A 14,219-nucleotide genomic window follows, 5' to 3' on the forward strand; every position below is an offset into this window, starting at 1 on the left:
TAAATTAGAAAAAAATTGTTCAAATCTCTAATGCCACTTGTCTATATTTTCTTTTAATGTTTTTTAACATTAATCCACACATGTAGAAACTGGAGCATATGGGATTAAGCACTTTACCTCAAGAGGTGGCAATCAAGAACCTCTCAAGGTCTCAGGCTCAGTTAGCTGGCAATGACTGTTGGGTTGCAACAGGCCACACAGCCCACGCTTGGTACATGTTCTGTGCCAGAGTTGATGACTTAAAGTTAGAAAGTTCCAAAAAGAGAAAAAAGAATTATATCAATAGACCAAAAATAATATTTAGATGAATTTTCTAACCATTTTTATATTGATTTGAGAATATACATATTCTATTTTTTTATGTATATACACATATGTATGTATAAAAAACCAAAACCACACCTATTGCCATCGAGTTGATTCTGCCTCCTAGTAGCCCTATAGGACAGAGTAGAAGTGTCCCATAGGGTTTGCAATGAGTAGCTGATGGATTTGAACTGTCAGACTTTTGGTTAGTAGTCAGTCTCTTAACAACTGCACTCTAATATATGTGTGTGTATATGTATATATATAAAAAACATATACATATATGCACACATATACATATATATACACATACATCATTTAAAAAGATTAATTACTTATAAAATTATTTCTGGTTTAGTCTAAAGTTGTCATTTATTATGGGTATGTAGAAAAATGCAGATTCATATTTATGAAATTAGAATATTCCATATTACAAATATAAAATATGAATAATTTTTCTCTGTATTTTATATGGTAGGCAGTGTTCAAAAAATTATATTCTGAAGACAGTTATATTCTTGACACTTTCTGAATATAACATACTTGCATTCAGTTATGTAACTTTTCCTCTTTTTTGATATGTAAGATTTTCTGTTTATTACAATTATGATTATTTTCATTTGCTATTGTAAATCACAATGAAAATTCATCCTTGTAAATAATCATACCACCTTTCTCATTATCCCCTTAGAGTAAATTTGTAGAAAAATTTTGGTTCAAAGAATACACACACAAAGCATCAAAGTCAGCATTTTCTTATCTCAAGATTTTTCCCATATTTTCAATATGGTTTCATTTTTCAGTTTAATGGCTACATAATATTCTATAACATGTATCTAACATAATTTATTTAATACCTTTTAATTGTTAAATATTAGGTTTTTAAAATTTTTTGCACCTTTATGATTTTGAATAAACAATTTGTTTTGGAAATCTTAGAACATGAAACTTTGTTCCTATTTATAAATATTAAATTCCATTTCCATAATTGGTAAAGATTTATAAACACACATATAGTGTATAATTTATTATGCTTTCAAAGGCAGAGTAGTAAAATTTGTAATCTTTTATAAATGACAAATTACATCTTTTTAAACTATGTATTTATTTTTAGATGAAAGAAAAATAATCCTTTTTTTTTTTTTTTGGCCATTTGAACTTTGTCTTTGTAGAATAATCTCGTCAAGCCCAGTATCCATTTAGTTGTTGGAAATTTTCTCAATTTCAAATTGCTATATTTTAATTTTATCTTTTTTTTTTCTCTCTCTCTTGTTTACTATGGGAATACTAATAGTAACAACTTAATAGCATTATAGGGAGGGTTAGAGGAGATAACAGTAAGAGTTCCAACCAAAATTGGTTTTCAGTCAAATCATAATAACCTTCACATTGCTAAGTCACCATTGACCGTTTCTCAGACGTAACCTTACTTTACTTGGCTTCCATGCTGACTACACGTGTTTCTGGTTTAACTGAATGTTTATCTCTGAGGGTATTGATTATAGTTTTTAATGTTTATTTTTTGCTCCCTACATAGTCCCTATGTACCCTAAGTTGAATGTTTTCTGAAGTTATTAATAGTCCATCGTTTTGGTAGCTCTGGCACAGTATCTAGTGTTCTTCGGGTCTCTATTGCTCTTAAAAAACTGATTTAAAAGTAATGAATAAACATAACTGTAGGGTAAATCCCAAATCTCAATAACATTACTCAGACTGGTAATTTCTCAAAAAAAAAAAAACTTCCAATATCATGTTTTGTACGATTCATTCATGTATTCATTCACTTACCAAGTATTTATTGAGTTTCTACCATGTGCCAGATACTCTTCTAGCTCTTTGGGATAAAACAGAGAAAAAAAATATACTTCTCTGAACTCATGGTGATTCCCTTCCAGAGAGAGGAGACAGAAGGCAAACACAAGTATAATGAATAAGTAAATTGTAAGCATGCCCATGGAAATTCTGAAAGCGTATTGAAGGATAATGTAAAAACTCCCAGGATTTCCTGTATCTGGGCCTGTGGGTCTGGAAAGTCTCAGTTCACTTTATCTGGAGAATAATTATTTTTTTTCTCCCTTCAGCTCCTGATAGATAGAAGAATGATAATTTCTTTCTGGCTTGTACCAGGGATGGACAATTGTAAAGATTGTTTTTTGATGCTTAACCCTCGCCTTTCCTCAGTATAGTACACCTCAATACTTAAAAAAAAAAATGTCCTGGTTTGAAGGACAAATCTATTTGGTTTCGTTTCTAATCTTCGGATATTGGGTTTCATTTTTCTTATTCTGCACAATAAGAACAAACATTTACTGAGTATTTATATTCTAAGACACAAATATCTGTTGCCACTATTTTGTTCTTATCTCTTCTCCCATTCTTTCATACTTCGCCTTTATACCATTTTATTCCCTTAAAAGAAAAAAAAAAAAGCCTTTGCCGTCAAGGGGATTGTGATTCATGGCCACTGCATGTGTTGTAAAGTAGTAGTGCTCCACAGGGTTTTCTTGGCTGTAGTATTTGTGCCAGGCCTCTCTTCCATGGTGCTGCTGGCGGGTGTGAACAGCCAACCTTTAGGTCAGTAGTTGAGCACAAACAATTTGTGCCATCCAGAGACTTACTATTATTTTAAAGAGGTTTAATAATGAGAAAATTACAATAGGGGTGGGGATTAAAAATCCTGGGGGGATTTTTAAGTCTTTTTTAGTGAATTCATATAATACCAAGTATATTTGTTTCTTTACCTGTAACATCTTGACTTGAACCATGAAATTTTCCTAAATTTTAACTTTACCTCTGCTTAGTTTTTAGGTTATTGTGTGACTTTGTGGTTGTAATACAATATAAATAGTGACATATCTGTTGCAAACCACTGCCTCAAATTTTATACCATATGTCTAAGTTTTGGGCAGTCATCATGAAACCACTTGCCTTTTTCACATCTGTGTGATGATTTTAATCCAAGGTTCAGTGAGTAAAGGAGTGTAAAGCCAATATCCCACATGGACTCCTGTATTCATTTCCTGGGGCTGATAGAACAAAGTCCCACAAACTGGGTGGCTTGTAAGAACAGAAATTTATTCTCTCACAGTTCTGGAGGCTAGAAGTTCAAACTCAGGGTGTCTGCTGTGCTGATTTCTTCCAAGGGCTCTGAGGGCAAATCTTTTCCATGCCTTTTTCCTAACTTCTAGTGATGGCTGCTGGTCCTTGGCATTCCTTGACTTGGAGATGCACCACTCCAGTCTCCGCCTCTATCTTCACATGGACAGCTTCTTTCTGTATCTGTTTCCTCTGCTTATAAGAACAACGCTCCTATCGCAGTAGGTCCATCCTACTTCATTATGTCCTCATGGAAACTTTCCTAATAAGGTCTTCACAGATTGTTTTTCCAAACAATGTCACATTCACTGTTACCAGAGGTTAGGACTTCAACATATCTTTTTGGGGGACAATTCAATCCATAACAGCACCAAAACATAATCCGAACAAATCCTGCCCACACTACACCGTCTCCCTTTCCTGGCCAAAGCTCATCTCTGCATAGAAGAACACTAAAAGAAACAGCTGAGGAAACAAAAGTAAATGAAAGGAACACTTATCCATGCTTTTTTTTTTTTTGAGAAAACACCTTTCCTGGGAATTTTATTCATAACCGACATCAATCCTTATCAAAAGATTCTGTTTCCCTTTTACTGAATTCTCTCCCAGGTGCTGGGTACTCTGGAACCTCTCACCTGCCAAAGCCCACAAATGCGAAATTATGACTAACACAGTCTGTAATTTTGATATCTTAACCACACTCCCTAATACACACTCCACATGCACATATCCATATCAGCTATATATATACGTAAATATATATATACATGTAGTCATTTCCCTTGTCTTAGACATCTAGTGCTGCTGTAACAGATATACCACAAATGGATGCCTTCAACAAAAGTTTATTCTCTCACAGGCTAGTGGGCTGGAAGTCCAAATTCAGGGTGTTAGCTCCAGGGGAGTCTTTCTCTCTAACAGCTCTGGAGGAAGGTCCTTGACAACAATTTTCTCCTGGACTGGGAGCTTCTCAGCATAGGAACCCCAGGTTAAAAGGACATGCCCTTCTCCTGGCACTACTTTCTTGATGGTATGTGGTCCCCATGTCTCTCTGCTCCATTCTCTCTTTTATATCTCAAAAGAGATTGGCATTAAGCACAACCTAATCTTGTAGATTAAGTCCTGCCTCATGAACTAACTGCCTCTAATTCTGCCTCATTAACATTATAAAGGTAGGATTTACAACACATAGGAAAAGCACATCAGATGACAAAATGGTGAATAATCATACAATACGGGGAATCGTGGCCTAGCCTAGTTGACATATAATTTTGCAGGACACAATTCTATCCATGACATCTCTCTTATGCTTTTATAAAGCTTTTTTCTTTCCCCACTCCATCTATTCTTGAATTTTGTATGTCACAGAGAATCTGGCAATCAGACTGACAAAGAAATAAAAGTCTTTAAAATACAGAACAATAATATTAGAGAAAGAATAGCTTATGTCATGAGTTGAGATAGGAAAGGAGGGATTTATTATATGTTAATAAATTTAGTTTCCATAAAAATTGCTTGTGTCTTTTGTATAAGTTGCATGAGTAGAGTAAACCACAGTACTTCATATTCAATCAGCAGCATGAAGTCTTATCACCTGTCCACGGTCTTTCATTGATTATATCCTGAAGAGTAAAACAATAGGTATTCAAAAGCACATGTTTCAAGTAGGAAAAGACCAACAGTGGCAAACTGTAAACCCATAAAGCCTACAAGATCATGATAGAAAGTCACTAACAAGATTATTAGAGATAGTCTTGAGATCAATTTCAGTTGGGGCAGAAACAGAGGCCAGATGGAGGTGAAAAAGGAATCAAAAGAATGTGGGAAAGTGGGGATAGGGTATTTAAACTATTTCAAGCATTTCAAAAGAAATTTGAGGGAGAGAGATAGCTTGAAATTAGAAAACGTAGGGAGAATGAGAGACTATTTTTTTGTTTTTTTCCCGATTTTGGCTTGAATCATTTTTTTAGATTATAGAGATGTAAAATGGCTTTTAAAGTAAGCAGAAAGACACTAAATGAGAGGACTTAATAGTGTTCTGGGAAATGGGGAATACATATGTAAATGAAATAAGATAAAATTCTGCTACTATTTTAACTGTATTAACATACTTGACATTTCTATAACAAAATTTTTAAAAGAAAAACAAGCAAACAGAAAAAATACAAACAGGTCAGACAAGGAGTTGATACACTTAATATATAATAAGCTCAACAAAAGAAATAAAACACCCAAAAGGCAAAGGTGTGCAAGCAGAATATTCCCAGAACAAATAAAAATAGTCAAAATCATAAAAGATAAAAATCAAGTTCAATAGATGAAGACAAGTAAATTAAAACTAAAGTGTCAATGTTTGCCTATAAATTTCCAAACTTGAAAGTAATATTCAGACTTGACAAAACTTGATATTATTGTATTTTTTTAATAACTTTTATTGTAATTTAAGTGAAAGTTTACAAATCAAGTCGGTCTCTCACACAAAAACCCATATACACCTTGCTACACACTCCCAATTACTTTCCCCCTTAATGAGACAGTGCACTCTCTCCCTCCACTCTCTCTTTTCGTGTCCATTTTGTCAGCTTCTAACCCCCTCCACCCTCTCATCTCCCCTCCAGGCAGGAGATGCCAACATAGTCTCAAGTGTCCACCTGATCCAAGAAGCTCACTCCTCACAAGCATCCCTCTCCAACCCATTGTCCAATCCAATGCATGTCTGAAGAGTTGGCTTCGGGAATGGTTCCTGTCCTGGGCCAACAGAAGGTCTGGGGGCCACGACCACTGGGGTCCTTCTAGTCTCAGTCAGACCATTAAGTCTGGTCTTATGAGAATTTGGGGTCTGCATCCCACTGCTCTCCTGCTCCCTCAGGTGTTCTCTGTTGTGTTCCCTGTCAGGGCAGTCATCGGTTGTAGCTGGGCACCATCTAGTTCTTCTGGTCTCAGGATGATGTAGTCGCTGGTTCATGTGGCTCTTTCTGTCTCTTGGGGTCGTAATCACCTTGTGTCCTTGGTGTTCTTCATTCTTCTTTGATCCAGGTGGGTTGAGACCAATTGATGCATCTTAGATGGCTGCTTGCTAAGGTTTAAGACCCCAGAGGCCACTCTTCAAAGTGGGATCCAGAATGTGTTCTTAATAGATTTTATTATGCCAATTGACTTACATGTCACCTGAAACCATGGTCCCCAGACCCCTGCCCCTGCTATGCTGGCCTTCGAAGCATTCAGTTTATTCAGGAAACTTCTTTGATTTTGGTTTAGTCCAATTGTGCTGACCTCCTCTGTATTGTGTGTTGGCTTTCCCTTCACCTAAAGGAGTTCTTATCTACTATCTAATTAGTGAATGCCCCCTCCCATCCTCCCTCCCTCCCCCCTCTCATAAACACAAAAGAATGTTTTCTTCTCAGCTTAAACTATTTCTGAAGTTCTTATAATAGTGGTCTTGTACTGTATATGTCCTTTTGCAACTAATTTCACTCAGCATAATGCCTTCCAGGTTCCCCCACATTATAAACTGTTTCACAAATTCCTCACTGTTCTTTATCGATGCCCCATACTCCATTGCGTGAATATACCATAATTTATTTATCCATTCATCCGTTGATGGGCACCTTGGTTGCTTCCATCTTTTTGCTATTGTAAACAGTGCGGCAATAAACATTGGTGTGCATATATCTGTTCGTGTAAAGTCTCATTTCTCTAGGATATATTCCGAGCAGTGGGATTGCTGGGTCTATGGGGCAGTTCTACTCTGACCTATAGGGTCGCTATGAGTCAGAATCGACTAGACAGCAACAGCTTTTTTTTTTTTGGTTTTATGGTAGTTCTATTTCTAGCTTTTTAAGGAAGCAGCAAATCGATTTCCAAAGTGGTTGTACCATTTGACATTCCCACCAGCAGTATATAAGTGTTCCAATCTTTCCACAGCCTCTCCAACATGTATTATTTTGTGTTTTTTGTATTAATGACAGCCTTGTTGGAGTGAGATGAAATCTCATTGTAGTTTTGATCTGCATTTCTCTAATGGCTAATGATCGTGAACATTTCTTCATATATCTGTTAGCTATCTGAATGTCTTCTTTAGTGAAGCGTCTATTCATATCTTTTCCCCATTTTTTAATTGTGTTATTTGTCTTTTTGCAGTTGAGTTTTTGCAGTATCATGTAGATTTTAGAGATCAGGTTCTGATCAGAAATGTCATAGCTAAAAACTTTTTCCCAGTCCATAGGTAGTCTTTTTACTCTTTTGGTGAAGTCTTTGGATGAGCATAGGTGTTTGATTTTTAGGAGCTCCCAGTTATCTAGCTTTTCTTCTGCATTCTTTATAATGTTCTGTATACTGTTTATGTCATGTATTAGGGCTCCTAACATTGTCCCTATTTTTTCTTCCAATATCTTTATTGTTTTAGATTTTGTATTTAGGTCTTTGATCCGTTTTGAGTTAGTTTTTTGCATGGAGTGAGGTATGGGTCTTGTTTAATTTGTTGCGGATGGATATCCAGTTATGCCAGCACCATTTGTTAAAAAGACTGTCTTTTCCCCCATTTAACTGTTTTGGGGCCTTTGTCAAATATCAACTGCTCATATGCGTATGGATTTATGTCTGGATTCTCAATTCTGTTCCATTGGTCCATGTATCTGTTGTTGTACTAGTACCAGGTTGTTTTGACTACTGTGGTGGTATAATAGGTTCTAAAATCAGGTAAAGCAAGGCCTCCCACTTTGTTCTTCTTTTTCAGTAATGCCTTATTTATCCAGGGCCTCTTTCCCTTCCATATGAAGTTGGTGATCTGTTTCCCCATCTCATTAAAGAATGTCGTTGGGATTTGAATTGGAATTGCATTAAATGTATAGATCGCTTTTGGTAGAACAGACATTTTTATAATGTTAAGTCTCCCTATCCATGAGCAAGGTATGTTCTTCCACTTATGTAATCGTCTTTTGTTTTCTTGTAGAAGTGCACTGTAGTTTTCTTTGTATAAGTCTTTTACAACTCTGGTCAGATTTATTCCTATGAATTTTATCTTTTTGGGGCTATTGTAAATAGCATTGATTTTGTGATTTCCTCTTCGATGTTCTTTTTGTTGGTGTAGAGGAATCCAACTGATTTTTGTATGTTTACCTTGTATCCCGATACTCTGCTGAACTCTTCTATTAGTTTCAGTAGTTTTCTGGAGGATTCCTTTGGGTTTTCTGTGTATAAGATCATGTCATCTGCAAATAGAGATACTTTTACTTCTTCCTTGCCAATCTGGATGCGCTTTATTTCTTTATCTAGCCTAAATGCTCTGGCTAGGACTTCCAGCACAATGTTGAATGAAAGTGGTGATAAAGGGCATCCCTGTCTGGTTCCTGATCTCAATGGGAATGTTTTCAGGCTCTCTCCATGATGTTGGCTGTTGGCTTTGTATAAATGCCCTTTATTATGTTGAGGAATTTTCTGTCTATTCCTATTTTGCTGAGAGTTTTTATCATGAATGAGTGTTGGACTTTGTCAAATGCCTTTTCTGCATCAATTGAGAAAATCAAGTGATTCTTGTCTTTTGTTTTATTTATGTGGTGGATTACATTCATTGTTTTTCTAATATTGAACCATCCCTGCATACCTGGTATGAATCCCACTTGGTCATGGTGAATTATTTTTCAGACATGTTGCTGAACTCTTTTGGCTAGAATTTTGTTGAGGATTTTTGCATCTACATTCATGAGGGATATAGGTCTTTAATTTTCTTTTATTGTGGTGCCTTTACCTGGTTTTGGTATCAGGGATATGGTAGCTTCATAGAATGAGTTTGGTAGTATTCCATCCTTTTCTATGCTGTGAAATACCTTTAGTAGTAGTGGTGTTAACTCTTCTCTGAAAGTTTGGTAGAACTCTGCAGTGAAGCCGTCCGGACCAAGGCTTTTTTTGTTGGGAGTTTTTTTTTTTTTTTTAATTAATTTTTATTAAGCTTCAAGTGGACATTTACCATTCCAATCAGTCTGTCACATGTAGGTTTACACACATCTTACTCCCTTCTCCCACTTGCTCTCCCCCTATTGACTCAGCCCTTTCAGTCTCTGGTTTCGTGCCAATTTTGTCATCTTCCCTCTCTCTCTATCTTCCCATCCCCCCTCCAGTCAAGAGTTGCCAACACACTCTCCAGTGTCCACCTAATTTAATTGGCTCACTCTTCATCAGCATCTCTCTCTCCCCCGCTGACCAGTCCTTTTCATGCCTGATGAGTTGTCTTCGGGGATGGTTCCTGTCCTGTGCCGTCAGAAGTTCTGGGGAGCATTGTCTCTGGGATTCCTCTAGTCGCATTCATATCATTAGGTATGGTCTTTTTATGAGAATTTGGGGTCTGTATCCCATTGGCCTCCTGCTCCCTCCGGAGTTGTCTGTTGTGCTCCCTAGCAGGGCAGACATCAATTGTGGCCGGGCACCAACTAGTTCTTCTGGTCTCAGGATAATGTAGGTCTCTGGTTCACGTGGCCCTTTCTGTCTCTTGGGTTCTTAGTTGTCCTGTGGCCTTGGTGTTTTTCCTTTGCCTTTGCTCCAGGTGAGTTGAGACCAATTGATGTATCTTAGATGGCCGCTTGTTGGCATTTAGGACCCCAGGCGCCACAATTCAAAGTGGGATGCAGAATGTTTTCATAATAGAATTATTTTGCCCGTTGACTTAGAAGTCTCCTCAAACCATGTTCCCCAGATCCCCGCCCCTGCTCCGCTGACCTTTGAAGCTTTCATTTTATCCCGGAAACCTCTTTGCTTTTAGTCCAGTCCAATTAGGCTGACCTTCCTTGTATTGTGTGTTGTCTTTCCCTTCACCCAAAGCAGTTCTTATCTACTGATTAATCAATAAAAAGCCCTCTCCCTCCCTCCCTCCCACCCCTCTTTGTAACCACAAAAGTATGTGTTCTTCTCCATTTTTTCTATTTCTCAAGATCTTATAATAGTGGTCTTATACAATATTTGTCCTTTTGCCTCTGACTCATTTCGCTCAGCATAAAGCCTTCCAGATTCCTCCATGTTATGAAATGTTTCAGAGATTCGTCACTGTTCTTTATCGATGCGTAGTATTCCATTGTGTGAATATACCACAATTTATTTACCCATTCATCCGTTGACGGACATCTTGGTTGCTTCCAGCTTTTTGCTATTGTAAACAAAAAAAAAAAATTATTTACCCATTCATCCGTTGACGGACATCTTGGTTGCTTCCAGCTTTTTGCTATTGTAAACAGAGCTGCAATAAACATGGGTGTGCATATGTCTGTTTGTGTGAAGGCTCTTGTACCTCTAGGGTATATTCCGAGGAGTGGGATTTCTGGGTTGTATGGTAGTTCTATTTCTAACTGTTTAAGATAACGCCAGATGGATTTCCAAAGTGGTTGTACCATTTTACAATCCCACCAGCAGTGTATGAGAGTTCCAATCTCTCCACAGCCTCTCCAACATTTATTTTGTGTTTTTTGGATTAATGCCAGTCTAGTTGGTGTGAGATGGAATCTCATGGTAGTTTTAATTTGCATTTCTCTAATGGCTAATGATCGAGAGCATTTTCTCATGTATCTCTTGGCTGCCTGAATATCTTCTTTAGTGAAATGTGTGTTCATATCCTTTGCCCACTTCTTGATTGGGTTGCTTGTCTTTTTGTGGTTGAGTTTTGACAGAATCATGTAGATTTTAGAGATCAGGTGCTGGTCGGAGATGTCATAGCTGGTGGTCTTTTTACTCTTTTGGTGAAGTCTTTAGATGAGCATAGGTGTTTGATTTTGAGGAGCTCCCAGTTATCTGGTTTCTCTTCATCATTTTTGGTAATGTTTTGTATTCTGTTTATGCCCTGTATTAGGGCTCCTAGGGTTGTCCCTATTTTTTCTTCCATGATCTTTATCGTTTTAGTCTTTATGTTTAGGTCTTTGATCCACTTGGAGTTAGTTTTTGTGCATGGTGTGAGGTATGGGTCCTATTTCATTCTTTTGCAAATGGATATCCAGTTCTGCCAGCACCATTTGTTAAAAAGACTATCTTTTCCCCAATTAACTGACACTGGTCCTTTGTCAAATATCAGCTGCTCATACGTGGATGGATTTATATCTGGGTTCTCAATTCTGTTCCATTGGTCTCTGTACTTGCTGTTGTACCAGTACCAGGCTGTTTTGACTACTGTGGCTGTATAATAGGTTCTGAAATCAGGTAGAGTGAGGCCTCCCACTTTCTTCTTCTTTTTCAGTAATGCTTTGCTTATCCAGGGGTTCTTTCCCTTCCAGATGAAATTAGTGATTTGTTTCTCTATCCCCTTAAAACATGACATTGGTATTTGGATTGGAAGTACTTTGTATGTATAGATGGCTTTTGGTAGAATAGACATTTTTACTATGTTAAGCCTTCCTATCCATGAGCAGGGTATGTTCTTCCACTTAAGTATGTCCTTTTGAATTTCTTGTAGCAGAGTTTTATAGTTTTCTTTGTATAGGTCTTTTACATCCTTGGTAAGATTTATTCCTAAGTATTTTATCTTCTTGGGGGCTACTGTGAATGGTATTGATTTGGTGATTTCCTCTTCGGTGTTCTTTTTGTTGATGTAGAGGAATCCAAGTGATTTTTGTATGTTTATTTCATAATCTGAGACTCTGCCAAACTCTTCTATTAGTTTCAGTAGTTTTCTGGAGGATTCCTTAGGGTTTTCAGTGTATAAGATCATGTCATCTGCAAATAGTGATAGCTTTACTTCCTTCTTGCCAATCCGGAAACCCTTTATTTCTTTGTGTAGCCTAATTGCCCTGGCTAGGACTTCAAGTACGATGTTGAATAAGAGCGGTGATAAAGGGCATCCTTGTCTGGTTCCCGTTCTCAAGGGAAATGCTTTCAGGTTCTCTCCACTTAGAGTGATATTGGCTGTTGGCTTTGCATAGATGCCCTTTATTATGTTGAGGAATTTTCCTTCAATTCCTATTTTGGTAAGAGTTTTTATCATAAATGGGTGTTGAACTTTGTCAAATGCCTTTTCTGCATCTATTGATAAGATCATGTGGTTTTTATCTTTTGTTTTATTTATGTGATGGATTACATTAATGGTTTTTCTGATATTAAACCAGCCTTGCATACCTGCTATAAATCCCACTTGATCAGGGTGAATTATTTTTTTGATGTGTTGTTGGATTCTATTGGCTAGAATTTTGTTTAGGATTTTTGCATCTATGTTCATGAGGGATATAGGTCTAAAATTTTCTTTTTTTGTAATGTCTTTACCTGGTTTTGGTATCAGGGAGATGGTAGCTTCATAGAATGAGTTGGGTAGTATTCTGTCTCTTTCTATGCTTTGAAATACCTTCAGTAGTAGTGGTGTTAAGTCTTCTCTGAAGGTTTGGTAGAACTCTGCAGTGAAGCCATGTGGGCCAGGACTTTTTTTTGTTGGAAGTTTTTTGATTACCGTTTCAATCTCTTTTTTTGTTATGGGTCTATTTAGTTGTTCTACTTCTGAATGTGTTAGTTTAGGTAGGTAGTATTGTTCCAAGAATTTATCCATTTCTTCTAGGTTTTCAAATTTGTTAGAGTACTATTTTTCATAGTAATCTGAACTGATTCTTTTAATTTCACTTGGCTCTGTTGTGATGTGGTCCTTCTCGTTTCTTATTCGGGTTATTTGTTTCCTTTCCTGTTTTTCTTTAGTCAGTCTGGCCAATGGTTTATCACTTTTGTTAATTTTTTCAAAAAACCAGCTTTTGGCTTTGTTAATTTTTTCAATTGTTTTTCTGTTCTCTAATTCATTTTGTTCAGCTGTAATTTTTATTATTTGTTTTCTTCTGGTGCCTGATGGGTTCTTTTGTTGCTCACTTTCTATTTGTTCAAGTTGTAGGGACAGTTCTCTGATTTTAGCTCTTTCTTCTTTTTGTATGTGTGCATTTATCGATATAAATTGGTTTTTTCTGAGCACTGCTTTTGCTGTGTCCCAGAGGTTTTGATAGGAAGTATTTTCATTCTCGTTGCTTTCTAAGAATTTCCTTATTCCCTCCTTGATGTCTTCTATAACCCAGTCTTTTTTTCAGGAGGGTATTGTTCATTTTCCAAGTATTTGATTTCTTTTCTCTAGTTTTTCTGTTATTGATTTCTAGCTTCATTGCCTTGTGGTCTGAGAAGATGCTTTGTAATATTTCGATGTTTTGGATTCTACCAAGATTTGTTTTATGACCTAATATGTGGTCTATTCTAGAGAATGTTCCATGTGCACTAGAAAAAAAAGTATATTTTGCAGCAGTTGGGTGGAGAGTTCTGTATAAGTCAATGAGGTCAAGTTGGTTGATTGTTGTAAGGAGGTCTTCCATGTCTGTATTGAGCTTCTTACTGGATGTCTGGTCCTTCTCCGAAAGTGGTGTGTTGAAGTCCTCTACTATAAATGTGGAGGTGTCTATCTCGCTTTTCAATTCTTTTAAAATTTGATTTATGTATCTTGCAGCCCTGTCATTGGGTGCGTAAATATTTAATATGGTTATATCTTCCTGATCAATTGTCCCTTTTATCATCATATAGTGTCCTTCTTTATGCTTTGTGGTGGATTTAAGTCTAAAGTCTATTTTGTCAGAAATTAATATTGCTACTCCTCTTCTTTTTTGCTTATTATTTGCTTGATATATTTTTTTCCATCCTTTGAGTTTTAGTTTGTTTGTGTTTCTAAGTCTAAGGTGTGTCTCTTGTAGGCAGCATATAGATGGATCGTGTTTCTTTATCCAGTCCGTGACTCTCTGTCTCTTTATTGGTGCATTTAGTCCATTTACATTCAGCGTAATTATAGATAAATAAGTTTTTAGTGCTCTCATTTTGATGCCTTTTCATGTGTG

General features: G+C 36.7%; 1 protein-coding gene across 1 annotated transcript in view; it reads left to right on the forward strand.

Annotated features, from left to right (window-relative positions):
• KLRK1 (killer cell lectin like receptor K1) overlaps positions 1 to 14,219 on the forward strand; it is a 61,003-nt gene that overhangs the window by 38,944 nt on the left and 7,840 nt on the right. The window lies entirely within an intron of this gene.

This window comes from Loxodonta africana, chromosome 4 (assembly GCF_030014295.1).
Source record: "Loxodonta africana isolate mLoxAfr1 chromosome 4, mLoxAfr1.hap2, whole genome shotgun sequence".
Classification (NCBI taxonomy): Eukaryota; Metazoa; Chordata; class Mammalia; order Proboscidea; family Elephantidae; genus Loxodonta; species Loxodonta africana.